Raw genomic sequence first — 19,938 nt, forward strand, 5'->3', positions numbered from 1 at the left:
AGTCTATGTTGGAAGTCTTTAGGCAACCTTTTAGATGTCCATACTAGAATATGCTACATTTCCTTAATGCTCCCAAAGTTATCTTGTATCCTACACTTAATTAAGCTTCTTAAATTTTTTGAAAGTAGAAATTTACCTTTTGTTCAATTAGCTGTGTCAACCCTAATAAAATAAAAACATTTTATATTTATTATAATTTTCCACACAGTGTTAAAGTTTTTAGATTAAATTTTTGGGATATAAATTACTATAAATCTATGTATTATTAATTTGGGTTTTAGTTTTTGGTTTTCTTTAATATCTACCTGGAAGAAATTTTCTTCTGCCTTCTGTTAAACCAACATTGATTAATGCTAATTAAATTATATGGCTCTTTCTAAATCATGGATTTGTGTAGATTTAAATATATACCATAAAATAGAATGCCTGATGTCTTAATGGGCTATGGCATTTTGTTTTTATGTAATCTAACCTTATTGAAGGATTTGGAAATATTAACCCTTTTGGTGGTAGCCCACATTCTTGAAGAATAAGCTCATTTTACTTTTGAGGCAAAACAAATAATTATCTAAGGAAGGAAGACCATGATTTTGATTTCTCATGCAATCAAAATAGGTTCTAAAATACTCTTTAACTGGTCCATTCATTTGATAGCCAGTTTACTGAATGAATTTAACTTTTTAATTTCTGTAGTGGATTAAAATGATTTTGTACAATATTTAGTCAATTGAATTTCTAACCAGTGTAGCTACCACATTAATTATTGCAACCTCTAAAGTTTCCCATTTTCATAGATTCTCTTTTCCCCTGATGCAAGAATGCAGATATACAGTACATATCACTTTCAACAAATGGAGAAAACAATGGTAGCCAATCTCTTAAAACTTTCATTTACTCTATAAAATGAAAAAGGAAAAAAAAACCCTCTTACATTGGTTAACAGTATTCTCATTTCTCTTAATAACAATTTTCAAATACTTTATAACATCGAGAAGTCATAAAATCTTTCCTTAGACAAGAGTTTCAGCAGAAACAGTCTCCTAAACTATTAATAAAAAGCAAATTCTTAATCTTCATTACCTTCCTATTCTTGATTAAAACATTATGTTAAATGAGTATCAGCGGTCAGTAGTTTCTTTTTCTCATTGAAATACTATCTGCTGAAACTCTCTCTCCTCACCTTAGGTTTACTAGCCTAGTAATTTTGAATGACTCTAAGTTTCTACACTTGGCAATGTACAGTTATCAGAGAGTAATCGTAGGAATAAAATCCTCAAGTAAGCAAAGCAATTGTCTTCTGGGTGTGGATTATTTCCATTCAGGCTTTTCTAATGTTTATGGAAATACACTTGAGGCACTATTTCTTTTTTCATGTGGATTGTGATAAGGGCCTCATTTCTCAGTGTAATCTCTCACCACCTTAGCAGTCGGAGACCACTGGGCTTGCTGCTTTTGTTATATTGAAGGACAGCAGATGTGAAGATATCCTTTGGCCTGGGTGTGCTTTGTTAATGCTTGTTAAAGCACAAAGTGCCAGAAATGTACCCTGTGCTTGACAAAACATAACACACAAAAGACAAGTTCTCTATCCTTAGCACCTTTCATTCCAGAGTATAAAATTGCAGGTAGCAGTAACAGTATCAGGTTGACCACCAAAGACAGGTTTGATCATCATGAGATGCCAGGTGAGTGAGCCCATTTAAATGAAAATCAAGGAAGGAGGTGATTCAGAAAACAAGCAGTGGTTATTCACAGCACCCAAGCAAATTTGTTGGGGCTAGTGTATTTTTTAGGGAAAAAAATTATATTCCTTGGAGTGTGTGATTTGAAATGCAACAAGATGTGGAAAGAACGGGCAGGGATGGTGGAAGAAAATGCAAAGCTACAGCACCTAGAAATGTAGTCACATTCTCTTGTGACTAGCCTGGAAATAATGAGCTACTTAGTACCCGTCTCCTTTTTGGCATCGCTCTCACTGCGGAATCTATTTCCCACAGGGCCCAGAGTCAGGCCAACCTCTTTACTATTTCTCCCTCTTTTGGTCTTTTTCCGTTCCCCCTGTGCACATCCTACCCACTGCTCAGTGCATCTTGGCTTCCAGCTTTCTCATGAATGTTCTTTAGGAATGGCCTTCACATATCATCTAAGAATGCCAGTGGCATTCTGGTTTTCCATTTCCTCCACTTGTTTTCTCACAATATCATGTGATGAATCTTAGCTCTCTAAATAAATTGTAACATACATAAGGGCAAGCTGATAATTATTTTATGTTTAGCACATTGCCCACAGCAGGTGCTCAAAGAATACTGACTTCCAAACATTATTCTAATTGTTGGATGTCAAATGATTGACTGTTCACATTAAGTATCAAAGGTCCTCAATGCCAAAGTAAGACGTTATCACCACTGTCACTGCACGGTGATTACCTTTCCTCCTCCCCACCTCGCTCCCACTCCCTGTTTAAATGTGTTCTTTAGTATATGCTCCCTCTCCCACATCAGATCCTCTCCCAAAGATATGCCTCCTGCCACCTATAAAGGTGGCCTGCTGTGCTCCTCTGCTACGGACATTTTCTCTCTCCTCTTTGCCTAACCTCGTTACTTGGAGGTAGAAGTTTGTTTTTCTCACTTAAAAAATAGCCCTCTTCCTGGAACCAGTCGTGACAATCAATACATGGAGTTTTTATTTTCTACTCTTGTGAATGAAACATTAGGTGCAAAGGTGTCAATATTTCTGAATGAATTTAAAAAGTACTTAGTGGCATGAGGGTTTCATGAGGCAGGTGCCTGGCTTACTGATAGCTCTGTAGAAATAACATAGCCTCAGTTTTAGAAAAAGTTTTGAAGCTCATGATTGATTCTAGAATTATTTGATCATCATTAGAAATGTTTATGCCCCCCCTTTTCTTCTTGGTCATTTTAACAATTTAATCATGTGTCTCACTTTAGCTTAGGTTTGAAGCATAGTATTTTTCCCATAGGAGGTGCTTAGTAAGTTCTGAATGGATGGATGGATAAATGAAAGTGGGGTTGTATCCATTATACCTGAAGATGGCCACAGACCCAGGAGAGTATCATTTTACTTGAATTGTATGGTAGGTTCTGATGATACTTTTATGTCCTACATACTCCTTTCCCCTTGAAACAAAAGACAGTTGACAAAGTGTATGTGGTGGTTTGGTATTTAGTTATAGCAGTAATAATTTTAGCTTACATATGGTGAGTTCTTAGGTACACCAACCAAGTATATTGCATATATTATTTGATTTACCTTTTAAAACTCTATTATTGCCAAAGGGTAGAAACTTTTGTCCACCAGCCAATCAATGGATAAATAAAATATGAAATATGCATACAGTGGAATATTAGTCAGCCACAAAAAGGAGTAAAGTTCTGATACATGCTACAACATGGATGAATCTTAAAAACATTGTACTAAGTGAAATAAGCTAGACATAAAAGGGCAAATATTATTCCACTTAATATGAAATATCTAGAATAGGCAAATTCATAGATGACAAGTAGATTATAAATTACGAGGGACTTGAGTAGAGGAGGGGATGGCAGTTTTTGGTTAATGGGTACAGAGTTTCTATTCGAGATGATGACAAATTTTGGAAATAGATAGTGATAATGGTTGTATAACATTGTGAATGTAATTAATGCCACTAAATTATATACTTAAAAATGGTTAAAATGGCAAATTTTGTTATAAATATTTTATCACGATAAAGAATAGTGAAGAGTACCTGGAGTATTTAAACAAATAGGAGTTGTATTTACGAACATAATGAGACATCTAAGGGGGTGCCATGGCACTGGTTCAGGGTTGTGCTCACCTTGAACCTCTTGGTTTTCACTAATGACAGCAAGAAGGCTGCTGCAGCTCTCCACATTGCATCCATGTTCAAGGCAGAAACAGGAGAAGGGGGTGACACCAGTCAAATCTTTTTCTTTTATCACAAAAACACAAAGACTTTCCTCAAACTAATAAATTTCCACCTACACCTTACTGGGCAGCACTGTGCGTCAGGGCCATCCCAAGCTGCAAGGCAAGGGAGGCTAGCAAGGTGAGCACCTGGCTTTTCTAGCCTCTGTGATGGTGGCAGCAAGAAGAGTTGGACGTATGTGAAGAATCACAGGATAATTTTATAAAATGTTCACAGCTAAGCACTGGATTTTGTCTTCCCTGACACTGTACCAAATTCCATAAAGAATTCCTCCTTGCTTAGATGTAGCTAGTACAGAGCCTCCCAGCATTTGACTTGAAATTGTTGCTGGTCCTAACTATTTGACTAGAAAATCTTACTACCTTTTAGCCATTCTCTCAAAAACACGATCAAACATGTATTTTTACCTCTTCTGAAACATTTTCAAATCAACTAAATTTACCTCTTCCCCTAACTTCCTGTAGTATTAATTTCTATCATATCAGATTTTTCAGTTCTTGGATATGGTAAGGAATTCTTACATCTCTGGTGCTGGCCTTTGGGATCCAATAGAATAAATAGGGATGATAGAGACGTTCAATAAATGTCTCTTAAGTGGATACACTAATAAATGCTCCTTATTTATTTTATTCCCATGTCTTACATCATTTGACACAACCATGCAATTTGGGTTCTGCATGGTGGTTGCCAGTGTCTAGGACGTATCATTCTGGGTAGGACTTCCTTATAGGCATGGTAGTAACTGAGCCAAAGAGCAATTATTATCTTCTCCTTTAAAATAGAACTTTAATGAAGCACATAAGTAAAATATAAAGGAACATTCTATTTAATTAGGGATACAAGATAGAGCTAGGGCTAAAGAAATTCATGTGTCCGGGTGCAATTAAGTGCCTCACTAACATCTAGCTATTCTCAGTCACTGTAATCCAAACCCAGTGGGCCTTCCTGGGCTTCAGTCAATCCCAAATTGAATACAGAGCCTTCCAGAGCTTGTCCAGTTGAAGCTCTGTAAGGACACTTCTAATGAACTTTTCACTGCTAATAACCATGATCTTCATCTGCCGGTTTTCAATTTAAAAGAGGGAAGAAGCCCATTTGCCTTTGCAAGACTAATGATACATTTGCTTTCCTAAAGTTGTTATTCTCTCTCATCTAACCTAAAACATACAGAAAGAGAAACTAAAAAACAGATACCACTAAACTGAATCAAAGAGGAATTTCACTGCCACTTCCCAAATTCCTACAACTTCCCTGTATCTGCTCTAGATTCAGTCTGCCTTATAAATTAAGAGTCATCTTCTTCCCTCGGAACTAGTTCAACAAAAAACTCACATGCAACATTACATAGTATTAAAGTAGAAATATGAGATTTTTTTCCCACCACGTACTGTTGTGCTTATGGTGCCTTTTATCGAGTAGGATAATTAAATAACTTATTACTCTCTTAAACACAGTTTCTTGTAAGGACATTAAAAACCTTCCCAGTAAGCCCTTCCAAAGGAAGTGAGAGCAAAATTCCCCAAAATATTGCCTGCTTGGAAAGTTACCTAAAAGCTCAGTGCTGAGGAAGTTGACATTGAATGTTTCTCAGTTTGGAATGTGCTCCTCGCTAGAGTGCACAGCTGACAGAGAGGGACCTGCATAGGCATTAGAAGCATCTCCAGCCACTCAAAACTGGAGGTCTTGATGGGATTGGGGGTGGGGGTAGGGCAGTGAGAAGAGGAAGCGGAAACTGTGGTTGATTTCATGCTCCTCTGGCTCGTTTCTTGTACCCTAGGCACAGCCCAGGGATGCTCTGGCAGGGCTAGGAGGCAGCTGGATAGATTAAGAAAGGCCTTTTGTCCCTGCCATTCTCTCTCAGACCATATTTGGGGTGACAGATGCAAAATGGACAGGCATGACTTCAGGCAGGTCCAGAATGGTCTTAATATCCTGAAGCTTATTCTTGGTTAGCAAGCTTCATGTTTTAATTGTTTGGAATTTTTAGACAAACGTAGATGGAATTTCATTTGTTGGATGTTTTAAGGAGAGCTTCACTGCCCTCCCCCCTCCACCAATAAAACACTTAACCTTCATTTTAATACTTAATACTAAGTGCTATTTTTATGTGCTGTTGGAAACAACCACATGATTTTTTTTTTATTTATTCTGGGAAAAAAAAATAAAAAAAATTCTGGCCAAGGATAATATGGAAAACTTCAGCATTAAAAATAATATCCTAAGTAATCCAAAAGGGAAATTAATTTTCACTTTGAAGGTGTTCACTAGCACAAACACTGAAATAATGAGTAAACTGGCTCCCCTGAGAAATGCCAATTGTTGCCTGCTGCTTCCCGTTGGGTTCCAGGTGTAACAGGCCTCTCTGCCTGCCCTAACTTTTCACTCTGCATCAGGAGACTTTTAAGGAGGACATCTTTTTCAAGCAACTAGAAATAATCTATTGTGTTATTAGACACAAGTTTCTCTCACTGTTAAGTCACTCAGAATTGGCCAAATTCCCTAATAAGTAAAGCTGTCATTGCTATCAAAAAATAATAGCTATGCAATGCAATCTGGAAGGCAGAAGATGTTTAAGTTGATGGTGAATGTTTTACAGCTCTCCAGGGGCAGGAAATATGATGGACTGACTACCCATTCACACACAGATACAGAGGTCGGTCTCCTTGGGGATGGGTTTGTTGGAAATTTCAGGGCTCACCCGGAGGCAATGAAGTATACCAATAATTTCACTCTGAAACATTATAGCAGATTTGAAAGTATGTGTAATATAAGTAATTCAAATTATCCATCTTCTATAATGTTCCACGTTATTATATAAAAGCCAGAAGTGGAAAAGAACAAACAGTGGTTCTGAGCAATTTCTTAAGTGGATAATCATTGACTGAATAATTAGAAGTTGATTCAGGAATGCCATTTTACAGACTTGGCTTGTTGAAACCACTCTCTTCCATGTCCCCCTCCACAGAAATTCACTTACCTTAGTGTTGTCCACCCTAACCAGGGTGGATACAGGCTCTGCCACTGAGATCCACACCTCAGCTCTCACCCACAAAATTCATAAATATCTTTAGCTGTTAGTGGTTCTCAAGTGCAGTAGCATATGTGGAGCACACTGTGAATAATCTTAGCAATACAGGCTTTTTAAAGGTTCACAGTTCCCCGAAAAGAAAATGCCTAAGTACAACTGTAGTCAAACTAGTGTTACATTTGACTAGAACAATGTCTGCTTTGGAGAAGTGGAGCTATGTGCCAGAAGTGTTTTGGTGACAGAGGTTGGGATGTGGGGAGTGGAGAATCAAAAACTGAACAGGAGAGAAAAATCAAAGGAGGAAAAAAAAAAAAAACATGCAAGTACATTATCTTCCCTTGCATGTTAACATGGAAATAACAAAGATGCCAAAATGTTCTTGGAGAATCTCTTGGGGAAGAAAAAAACAAAAATCTATGAAAACTTTTAAAAAATGATATATATATGACCCAGTTATCTAAAAAGACCGTAAGAAACACCTCTCTCTACTCCCAACCCTCCAATTATCTAAAATGAATTTTAGGACATTAACCCATTACTTTAAAAATGTATCTTGTAGATTTAAAGTGTTCTTATCACAAAAAAATGACAAGTATATGAGGTAATGCATGTTAATTAGCTCAATTTAGCCATTCCACAGTGTATACATATTTCAAAACATGTTGTACAGGATAAATATGTACAATTTTTTGTCAATTAAAATAATCAAATACATCTCCTAAACAAAACTAATAAAACAGAAATTATCAGATAGTGTTTAAGAAAACTCGAGTTCACTACTAGCAGCTCTTTGTAACTTATGGAATGCTGGCATATCAGAGGGTGTGCTTGTAATCCTTCCCTCTCTGCTGCTTTGATGGTGTGACTCTCTAAATTGAAGTGACTGCTTTACTGATTGCTTCTAGTTTTCCCTCTTTCTCTCCCTGGACTATGTTATTAATTTTGTGCTATGTTAGTGACTGTGCATGTTGGCAGATTTCCTAGAGGACTGTTGATGAATACTGCCCACAAGGAATCTCACTTTTTCTTTTCATCGGTGCATTTATGTAATTTATAATTTTAACCTATTAGTTAATTCAATGGAAAGATTATTTAAAAGGCTGCTTGAGACATAGCGTATAGCTAATCCAGGTCCCTAGAATCTTTACCAGAAGTTATTCGTTCTTGTGCATAAGTAAAAATAAAGGTTCTATGTGTACAGTTATTTTGATTTTAAAAGCCATTCTTATAGAGAAAGACAACATTAGGATTCTGTATTTCCCTATAATGCTCATACTTATCTATATATCAAATTGTACTTATAATAGTTTCTATGTAGACTTTGGTTCATTTATGTACATATGTGATTGTACATGGATATATGCATCTAGACTTGGGTATGCATAGACATAAAGTTATAGACCTTGTCATAGTATAAACTACTGCAGATGGAATTTAACATGTCTATTAAAATCAGGTATAAAGAGTATTAGAAGGATTTATTGAAAAACTACTAGATTGAACAAAAAACAGTTTCTAGCCTCCCTTTGTCATGAGTTGGGCAAGTCATTTAGCCTTTTTAGGCATTAGTTTACTTATTTGTAAATTGAGAATACAAAAATAATTGATACTTAACCCTTTAAATCATAATAGCCAGCCTGAACAACATAGCAAGACCCTGTCTCTGCAAAAATGTTAAAAAAAAAAAAAAAATAGCTGAGCGTGGTGATGCACACCTGTAGTCCCAGCTACTTGGGAAGCTGAGCCAGGAGGATTGCCTGAGCTGAAGAGTTTGAGACTATAGTGAGCTATGACGACACAACGACACTTTAGCCCAGGCAAACAAAGCAAGACCTTGTCTCAAAAAAAAAAAAAATCATAACAGGGCACCATGTGCTTGCAGAACTGAGACAGAATGGTCAACATGCATATTTTATTTCTTGGACTTGAACTTCACAGATTAAGAAGAGGATTTTCACTTCCAGCAGCAATGGCAGACAAGACTCTGCTGGAAATCAATTTGATTCTAAGTAAAACATTTTGATTTGTTGCTGGACTCCCTAGAAGAGGGTAAAATAATCTCCAAATTCAACCCCTCCCTGCCTCCAAAAAACAAAAAGGAACAAGCTGAGGAGCTTGGAGCCTTGAGCAGATAAACACACTGAGCAAGCAGCAAAGGAGAGAAAACCGTATTATACTGAGGGAAAATGCCAATGGGCATACTGTGTATTTGGATACTGAATTTAGGATCAACAGCAAAGTAGGAAACTGAACCTGGGATTTTGAATTAAGCCAGGACCCTCAAAGAGAGCTAAAGTGGCCCCAAGTTGGTAGTCCTCCCACCTACTAGCAGAAACAAACCAAATCTCCATAGGAAAGCATCTTGTAAGATATCTCATCCAATTCCCACAAGGCAAAATCAGGCAAATATTAGTTCACAAAGACCACTAAGCACATGAGGAAGTAAGCCATGTATATCAGAACTGTTTGATATTTAATTGTTTATGAAGTGCTTAAAGAAATAAAGTACAGAATCAAAATAATGAACAAGCAACAGAAGCCTATCAAGATGATCAAGCAGTTCTTAAAAATAAATGGAATGTCTATATAAAAAACATAAATGTTGAAAGAAAAAACATGTTAAAAAGCAGAGTGGCCACATATAAAAGAGATTTAATGAACTTGAGGATGGAAGTGAATAAATTAACCAGAATATAATCCCGAGAGAAAAAGGGCTGGAAAATGTTAGCATAATTTTTAAAATTGAAGATAAAATGAGAAGGTCTAACATATGTCAAATCAGAGTCACAAGAGGAGAGAATAAAGCTAATCAAAAAGTGATAATACCTGAGAAATTTCCAGAAATTCTGAAAATTATGAATCCACAGTTTCAGAATGCACAGTAGTTTCAAGTGGGATAAATCAAAGAAAACTAATACCTAGCATAGTAGAGGATATGTGCAAAACAAAGACAAAAGTTTTTTAAAGCTGCCAGAGAGTAAAGAAATGAAAGATCATTTCATGGACAGCAGACTGCTCAAAAATGGTAACAGAAAACAAAAGATAATAGAATAATATATTTGTGTTGAGAGCAAGTAGCTATTATCTATCAAGTATGAGAGTAAAAGAAAGACATTTTCGTTTAAACAAAAACTGAGAATTTATCATCAATGGACTCACACTTAAGAAACTTTGAATCTAAAGTTTACTCCCTAGAAAGATGGTATTCTTTGATGACAATTCAATTAAGGTAGAAGTTAATAGCAAAAAGATATTTTTAAAATTCTCATGTCTTTCTAAATAGAATAATCATTCATTGATCAATTAAGAAATCTTGAAGTTTTTTCAATGCTTAAAGCTAAAATGTAATGAAAATTAACATGTTGGAACTAATATTTTTGAGAGAAATCAGCCATAAATGCTCACATTAGAATGGAAAGAAGTCTGAAAATGAACTAAGCACCCATCTTAAATTATGTATTTAGAAAAGAATAAGAGAATAAACAAAGAAAATAAAAGGAGAGAAACAATGAAAATAGCAAAAGTTCATAAATTGAAAACAAAACTACAATGAAAAAAATTTTTTTAAGTTAGCTTTTTGAAAAAACTAATAGACAACCCTTTGGAAAGACTGAGGAAAGAAAAGAGTCCAACTAATATAAGGATTAAAAATGAAATATAAATATAGACATAGAACAGATTAGAAAGAGAATGCTATGAGGAATTTTGTGCCAATACGTTTGAATACCCAGAAGAAATAATTCTTAGAAAAATATAACTTACCAAAACAATTCGGAATTAGAAAACTGAATGGTTAAAGCAATTGAATCAGTAGTTTAAAATCTTCCTACAGGAGAGACCGGGCCAATTTAATTTTATAGGTGAAATTACTAAGCATTCAACAGTACTTTCTTGTCTTTTACAGACTTATACAACAAATGGAAATACTCCTTAAATTATTCTGTATAACCTGGGTACCAAAAATAGACAAGTACGATCTGAGAAAAGAAATTGTAGGCCAATCTCACTCAAAAACCTAAACAATTACCAAATGGAATCCAGTGGAGTTTTTTAGGTTCATTTATCATGACCAAGGAATGCAAGGTAGTGTAACATTAAAAAATCTAGACTTATGATCCACCATAATAGATTAAAGGGGAAAACCCATATATAGTCTTAATAGATGCAGAAAAGCTTTGGATAAAATTAGGTATTGCTTCAGCATAAAAAGTCTTAGCAAACTATGAATAGAAAAGAATTCTCTTTACTTGAATGAAGGTGTCTACCAAAACCTCAGTAAATATCATTCTTAATGATGAAAAGTGAAAAATATCCCATTCAAAAATTACAAATGGGATGAGTTTGCCCACTATCATGTTTTCAGTCACTATTAAAACTAGAGTTTCTAGCCAAACAATACATAAAGACAAGATTAGAAACAGACAAACCCACAAATATTTGCAGATGATTATTTACATAGAAAATCACAAAGAATCTACAAATATAGTAATAAGAGTTTAATAAGGTGGCTGGCTCTAAAACCAATATACAGAAATCAATTGGCTTTCTAAACAATGGTCATAAACAATTTTGAAACATAATACTAAAAAGTTACAATTTATAGTTATTACAGAAACATAAGGTATCTGGGAATAAGTCTTATAAAAGATATGCAAGATCTATATTGAGAAAATAATAAAACTTGATTGAAAGTTATTAGCGAAACAAATGAAAAGATGTACCATGTTTATGGATAGTAACACTTTGTATAGTAATGATGTCATTTCTCTCAAATTAACATTTAGATTTAAAATCACAGCCAGATTTTTCATGGAATGGGCAAGCTAATTCAAACTTTGTATGGAAAAAACAAAGGGCTAAGAAAAACTAAGACTCCTAAAGAATTGAGTATGACGATTTATACCACATATTAAGGATTTCTATCAAGCTAAATAATTAAGGCTGTAATTTTGGCAGAGTTAGAAAAATTGAAAAATAGCAACAGAATGGAACAGAGGATAAACCCAAACATACATGAAAACTTGAAATACAATAGGGGTGGGATGGCAGATCAGTGGTGGTAAGACAATTAGTTATCATATTAGTGGGGGTGGGAGAAGCAAACCCAATTTTCAGTTTTAGCTGGATTAGAAACATAAATGTGAAGGCATAATTAAAAAAACAACTTGTAGAATGAAATAAAGAATCTCTATGATTTCAAAGGAGGGAAGGATGTCTTAAACAAGAAACAAAAAACAGCAAAGAAAAAAATGCTAATTGTGACAACATAAAAACTAAGAATTTCTAATCAATAAAAGATAGCACTTGCAAAAGTGAGACACAAGCCACGAACTGGAAGAAGATATTTGCAGTATGTATGACTGACAAAGCATTGATTCCAGAGTATACAAAGAACTGCTTTGTATGACAAAACCAATTGAAGATGAACAAAAGATAGTAGCAGGCACATCCCAGAAGGAGAAAAGTGAATGGACAGTATATGAAAGGATGCTCATTCTCATTAGAAATAAAGGAAATACAATTTAAAACTGAAGTGAAATACAATTTTATACACTCTGAATTGGCAAAAAATTAAGAAATCGGGCAGTATCAAATGTTGGAAAGAATATGGATCAACAAGATCTTTTATATACTCTTAGGAATGTAAACCTGTATAACTGCTTTGGGAAACAATTTGGCATCATCCAATAAATTTGAGTATGAACATACCTCACTCCTATGTATACATACCAGAAAACCTATTACCCTTGGTTACATAGAGACTTATTCAGAGCAGCACAATTAGCAACAGTAAAAAACTGGAAATGACTGAAATAGTCATCCTTTGATAGTAGACCAAATAAATAAATTTTATTTACTTGGTGGAATATAATACAGTAATAAAAATGAATGCTCTTGATGAATGAACAAATGTGGTGTAGCCATACAATGGAATATTATTCTGTAATATGAGTAATGAAGTATAGTCATGTGCCACAGAACAAGGTTTCTGTCAATGAAGGACCATATATATTTGACAGTGGTCCCATGAGATTATAATACCATACTTTTACTGTACTTTATGTTCCAATATGTTAGGTACACAAATATTTACCATTGTGTTACAGTTACCTACATTATTCAGTACAGTAACATGCTGAGCAGGTTCATAGCGAGGAGCAATAGGCTGTACTATATAGCCTAGGTGTGTAGTTGGCTATACCACCTAGGTTTGTGTAAGTGCACTCTATGACGTTCACACAACAAAACTGCCTAATGACACATTTCTCAGAACATATCCTTGTCTTTAAGCAGCACGTGACTATACCAATACATCCTATAACATGAACAAAACCTCAAAAATGTTACACTAAATGAAAAAAGCCAGTCCAGAAAAACCACATATTGTATGATACCATTCATATGGAATACCTAGAAGAGGCGACTATATAGAGACAAAGTCAGGCTTAGGGGATGGGGAGAGAGGGAGATTGAGAATGACTGCTAACGGGTAAAAGATTTCTTTTTTTTTTTTTTCTTTGAGACAGAGTCTCACTCTGTTGCCCGGGCTAGAGTGCCATGGCATCAGCCTAGCTCACAGCAACCTCCAACTCCTGGGCTCAACCAATCCCCTTCTGCCTCAGCCTCCCAAGTAGCTGGGATTACAGGCATGCACCACCATGCCTGGCTAATTTTTTCTATATATATTTTTAGTTGTCCATATAATCTCTTTCTACTTTTAGTAGAGATGGGGTCTCGCTCTTGCTCAGGCTAGTCTCGAACTCCTGAGCTCACACAATCCACCCACCTCGGCCTCCCAGAGTGCTAGGATTACAGGCATGAGCCACGGTGCCCGGCCCTAGATTTCTTCTGGGAGTGATGAAAATACTCTAAAATTAGAAGATGATTATAATCAACTCTGTAAATATACTGAAAGCCATTGAAGTATATACTTAAAATGAGTGAACTTTAAGGTATGTAAATTATATAGCAATAATGCTATTAAAATGGGTACTCTATAGTAACAATGCAACATTGAATGAATCTTTAAAAATAGTAAGTTGAACGAAAATAGAAAGTTCCAAAGGACAATATACAGTATGATACCATTTCTATATAACTCATAAATAAGCAAAATGAAATTATGTTGTATATTGTATATTGTTGTATATACATGATAGAACCATTTGCAATGTTGCAAAGGAAGGATAAACATAGAAGAGAGTTGCAACCTTGTGAGGCAGAGAGGGATGTGGAACAGGTGAAGGTAGATGCAATGATATTGGTAATTCTTTTAGTTCTTGAGTTGAATGATTATTTAAAAGTTTAAATTTTATTTTGATTGTAATTTGCATTTTATATTTAATCTTTTATATGAATCAAATATATTTAAAAGAGAATAAAAGAAAAATGCTTTAAAAATAATATGGACATACCAGCAAAAAGCAAGTCACTTATGAAAGAGGAAGTAAGATTGACCCCAGACCTGCCACACCACCCTCAAAACCAAAGACAATGCAGCAATGTCTACAAAGTGCTAAGGAAAACAAAGAATGACTTGAAAATTTTGAAACCAAATTATCCTCCTAGGATAAATGCAACAGAGAGTAAGCATGAAAGAATGTAAAGAAAGCAAACTCCATGAGCCTTTCTTGGAATAAAAATAAATAAAAACTATTTTATGACAAAATCTAGGCAACTAAGTAGATGAATCAAGGCATGTAGAAATGGAGAAGCCAGAACATGGAACAGTCTCATGGTGAGCATCAAATCGTTTAAAATAGAACCAAGAGTAAACAACTCTGAATTATGGTTGAGGAACAAGCTGTAAATGTTAAAAACCCAGACATTATAAAGAACAATATAACTACCAAAAATGGGGTTGGAAGAGGGAGAGACGTGGAAGAAAGTGAAATGACATTTCTTTCCTCAAATATCATAAGGAAGTTGATACATATTGTGCAAAATCAAAACAATTTTAAAAATATGCTGTGTACTCACTCGGCAGCACGTATACTAAAATTGGAAAGATACAGGGAAGATTATCGTGGCTACTGCACACACAGGATGACACGAATTTGTGAAATGTTCCATATTTTTAATTTCAAGTGAAATTATTTTCATCTTTTTCCTCTCTAAACCTTTACAGAAATATTTACTGCAGTAAGACATAACTATCAGTTCCCACCCCTAAGTTTTGATGTTCAGTATCTAATAGATACATTGCATCTTTGGTAATTTAAGATTCCTTTACAGATGTGCAAATTATTTAAAGCATAGACTTTAAAAGCAATTTTAAAAAAATAGGGACAAAAACTATATATGATGTGAAATAATTTTAATGTTTGTATATTTTTATTCTAATAAACTTTTGTGTCCCACATTGGATTTTATCAGAAAAAAATAAAAATTAAAAAATATATTGATTCTTCCCTGTCACTAGAGGAGGTATTGTCATTTGAGGTGGGCGTGTTTTTGATGTTAGGTCTGTCATGTGCATCTGTGATGTTTGGCATCTCTGGAGAATGCCAAGATCCCCCTAATTGTGACAGCCCAGAACAGGTGCATGCATTTCTAAATGTACCCCCCTAGGGAATTCGCACTGCCTGGATTGAGAACCACTGCTCTAACCACTTAGAGTTTTTCATATCTTTTCTATTAAATTTAAAGCAATGTTAGAGAATTAAAATCTTAATTTAAAATCTCAAAAAGGAATCATTTACTTGAAATTCATTGTTTCATATTGGTGTCCTTTTCTTCTATTAAACTAAACTAAATCTAATACCAAGTAAGCCCTCTTATCTAACACAACCATTTGCATTAATGAGAAAATATTTGTTGAAACAGGGAATCTGAAAAATATCCATACTTTGCATATCTTTATTGTGATTATATATATAAAATGTAAAATTTATCATTTTAACCATTTTAAAGTATACTGCTCTGTGGAATTAATTACATTCACACTGTTGTGCAACCATCACCACTTTCCATCCCCAGAACTTTCTCATCTTCCCCAGCTGCATATTTTAACATAAACCATATATACTGTCACTTGGAATTTGCTAGTCTTTTAATTTGGGGCCAAGATCTTTTCTTTGAGAGTGGTCACCTGATTGGAATTCCCCCTGGCCACCTTTTTTGCATAAGCTACCACTCTCTAGGATTTCCAGTTTCAATTTTTAAAAGTGAAACAAGAACTGAAAGACACTTGGGAAGGAATCTGAGAGCAGAATCCTCCTAGATTCCTCCCTGCCCCCCCACCTCCATCGTACTATTGTCCTGCTCACAGCTATTTTAAAAGCAAATTTTGAATTACCCTACATTTAGCCAGTCTAACACACTCAACCTAGTTTTTATAGCAACAAAAATCTGGCGCATTTGTATTTTACTGGTTTTCATAATATTTAATTAAATTATATAATTTAAAAAAAAGTTTCTGAACTTAAACTCAGCTGACTTGTGGAAAGCACCCGGCTGAACTAATGGGGACAGAAGTGTGGGGCATCTAGAGAGCTGTCTGCTTGCTGTGAGCATTTGAAGTGAAGGCTGTCACTTACGAGATGATCTGTAAAATCAGATATTATATTCAAATAATGGATTAAAAATAGCATGCATACTTCTGATGGTAATTTTCTATGTCAACTTGACTAGCCCATAGGGTGCCCAGACATTTGGTCAAACATTATTCTTAGCATGTTTGTTGATGAGGTTAATAATTGAATAGGTAGACAAAGCAAATTAGCAGATTGCCCTCCCTAATGTAGGTGTCCCTCATCCAATCAATTGAACACATGAATAAAACAGAAAGGCTGAGTAAGAGGGAACCCCTCCTGCCTGACTGCTTTGAGCTGGCATACCAATTTCTTTCTGACCTTTGGACTTGAACTGAAACATCAGCTTTTGGGGGTCTCCAGCCTGCCAGCTTTCAGACTGGAAATACATATTAACTTCTCTTGCTCTCCAGCCTGCCAAGTGCAGATCTTGGGACTTCTCAGCCTCCATAATTGCATGAGCCAATTCTTTATAATAAATAAGTATGTGTGTATATATATATATATATATCCATTTATCCTATTGGTTCTGTTTCTCTGGAGAACCCTGACTAATACAATACCTGACAACAAAATGCAATGTGGATCTTGGAATAGAAAGAAGACATTAGTGGAAAAACCAGTGAAATTTTTTTTAAAAGTCTGGAATTTAGTTAATAGTAATGTACCAGTGCTGGTTTCTTATTTGTAACAAATGTACCATGGTAATGTAAGCTGTACTTACAGGATGTACAATAGAGGAAGCTGGTTGAGAGTTATATGAGAACATTGTATTATCCTTGCAATGTTTCTGTAAATCTAAAATTATTCCAAAATAAAAACTGTGTTTTAAAAAATGGCATGAATCATATGATCTCTCTTTCTGAAACCATTTTAAATTATCTGTACATTTGTATTATATTTATGCATTTTGTTCACCAAATGTTAGTAATCTTTACTTTGGGAAATTATTCACTTTTCTTTGTACCTTCTGTATTTCTTGATTTTTTTTTTTTTTAAATGAACATACATAGCATTTTACTAAAACAATGAAGTCATTCTTTAAAACATTTGCGGCTGTTTGCCAAGGTGACTTCTAAAAATCATCCAAACTCTAAAAGCACTATGATGTTTGATTTGGTGTTATTTTTCAATAGCACAGTCACCTATAACACTCTCCCTAGGGACCCAACGATGAGTTTATGATGAGGCTCCAAGATTAATACTATGCCATAGAACTAGAAAAATGGTCAGGTTGTGTTAGCATAAGAATATGTTGTTCCGGACTGTCTTAGTCCTTTCAGGCTGCTATAACAGAATACCATAAACTGGGTGGCTTATAAAAAACAGAAATTTATTTATCACAGTTCTGGAGGCTGGGAAGGCCAAGATCCAAGCGCCAACAGATTCAGTGTCTGGCTGCTTCCTGGTTTATAGATGGCCGTCTTCTCACATGATGGAAGGGGCAAGTGAGCTCTCTGGGGTCTCTTATTTATAAGGACGCTAATCCCGTTCATGAGGGCTCTACCCTCATGACCTAATCACCACCCAAAGGCCAAAGGTCTAGGGTGGGGCTGGAGAATTTGCAGTTCTAAAATTTCCGGGTGACAGTGATGCTGATACTGCTGGCCCGGGGACCACACCATGTGACTCACTGATCTACACCCTACAGAGGCACTAGCCGGTTGTCTAATTCCCTGTGCCAAAGGGGAAAAATAAAATGTAGCTATTCAGTGTCTAGAACTTAGCCATAAAATGAACAGGAAGAATATGCATGTTTTGTTTTAAACCCAAGATATAAAGGCTTTGTTCTTACAATCATCATTCTTTAATTCAAATCATTTTTGTAGTCCAAAAGTAAAGCTAAAACTGCTAAAGGAGGAAAAACTATTGATATTTCTATCAGAGTACATAAAAAGGTTAATTATGGCATGCACATCTCAAAGATTTCCCTGCCATGTGAGCCATCTCCAGAAATACTTGCCATAGAACTGAAATAGAAATGATTATATGAGTAAATTATCACCCACACTCCTTGCATGCATCATTTCATACCACAAGCCTTTTCTCTTTTCAAGGAATAATGGTTTAACATTTTACTTTGTGATGGCACTCTAATTGCTAAATATAATAGGGGCATTATGCTACAGAGTTAAAAGATTCCAAGTGAAAAGATAAGTCAAATATAGTAATCTCACTTAGCCAATGATTCTTTAAAGTGTGCTCCTCTTTTTTTCCAGCTGTCCCCCAATTGTGAACTCTCACAGAATCATTGAGACTGAATACCAAGGCAGAGGAAAGCTAACAGGGACCCTAGAACATTTCTAGTCCAGGAGCTGTAACTATGACCCACCGGCCAAATCTAGCCCACCACTTGTTTTTGCAAATAAAATTTTGTTGGAAAACAGGCATGCCCATTTTTATTGGAAAACAGCCATGCCCATTTGTTTACATATTCTGTGTGGCTGCTTTCACACTACAATGACATAGTTAAATAGTTGCAACACAGACCATGTGGTCCAAAGCTGAAAATGTTTACTATCTTATCTTTTACCAAAAAAGTTTGCTGACTCCTGCTGTATTGCAGCCTACTTACTTGACAGGTTAGAAACTAGCCCAAAAACAGGATTGCAGAATGCCAGGCATCACCCTCAGCAGCTCCTATAAGAGCATTGGTCCCCCAAGAAACGGTCACAGCTGCCCTTCATGTTTTAGTAGAGAGGGAAACGTTGGAGTAAATTTGCATCTTATTACAGTTTTCAAAGATCCCCTCCAAGAGTCAAACCCAAAAAGAACAGTAGCGAGACAGAAGTGTGCTTTGATGTTAGTCCAAAATGTATCGATGCCATTTTTTTCACACACGTATAAAGCACATTAGCAGCCTAACGTTCCGGGCTCATTTCTAACAATGAGAAAAGTCCTTTTTCATTGATGAATCATTAAGATCTTTTCTTTCAGAAAATATACTATTAATAACATTGTGTCATGAAGCTTTCTCCAGAGTGCCCAGAGCTTTCAGTAGTGTGCCTGGTGGTGTGAATTCTTATTTTCTCAAGTTCTTAGATGCACCAAATTGACAAAAGCATATGAGAGAGTGTATGTGTATGTTCACATGACTATTTTTACATAATTCATATATTCATGTCTAAAATAAAATGATACAAAATGCTAGGTGACCCCCTAATCTCTCTCATTTGTATATTAAGGAAAATATATCTGTTCTGTAAAATGAACAGGAACCCAAATTACAGGTAAGTGCACAAAAATGTACAATGAATTGAAAAGGAGTATTTTCACAGAAAGGACCATTATTTTATGTGTTCATTCATCAGCCCTTTATTGGCTATCTCCTCTGTGTCAGGAACCCACTGTGCTGACACTGACACACACAAAAGGGTAAGAGGATCTCACGCAGTCTGACAGAGGAGCTCACCATCTAAGGACACGTA

The 19,938-nt window shown here is 35.4% G+C and overlaps 1 non-coding gene across 1 annotated transcript; it reads left to right on the plus strand.

The window, feature by feature from the left end:
- Positions 1–14,949: 14,949 nt before the first annotated feature.
- LOC123647839 lies at positions 14,950–15,056 on the plus strand. Its single transcript, XR_006738376.1, has one exon. It is a non-coding gene; the product is annotated as a U6 spliceosomal RNA (small nuclear RNA).
- The last annotated feature ends 4,882 nt before the right edge of the window (positions 15,057–19,938 follow it).

The sequence above is a fragment of the Lemur catta genome, chromosome 11 (genome assembly GCF_020740605.2).
Source record: "Lemur catta isolate mLemCat1 chromosome 11, mLemCat1.pri, whole genome shotgun sequence".
NCBI classification, from domain to species: Eukaryota; Metazoa; Chordata; class Mammalia; order Primates; family Lemuridae; genus Lemur; species Lemur catta.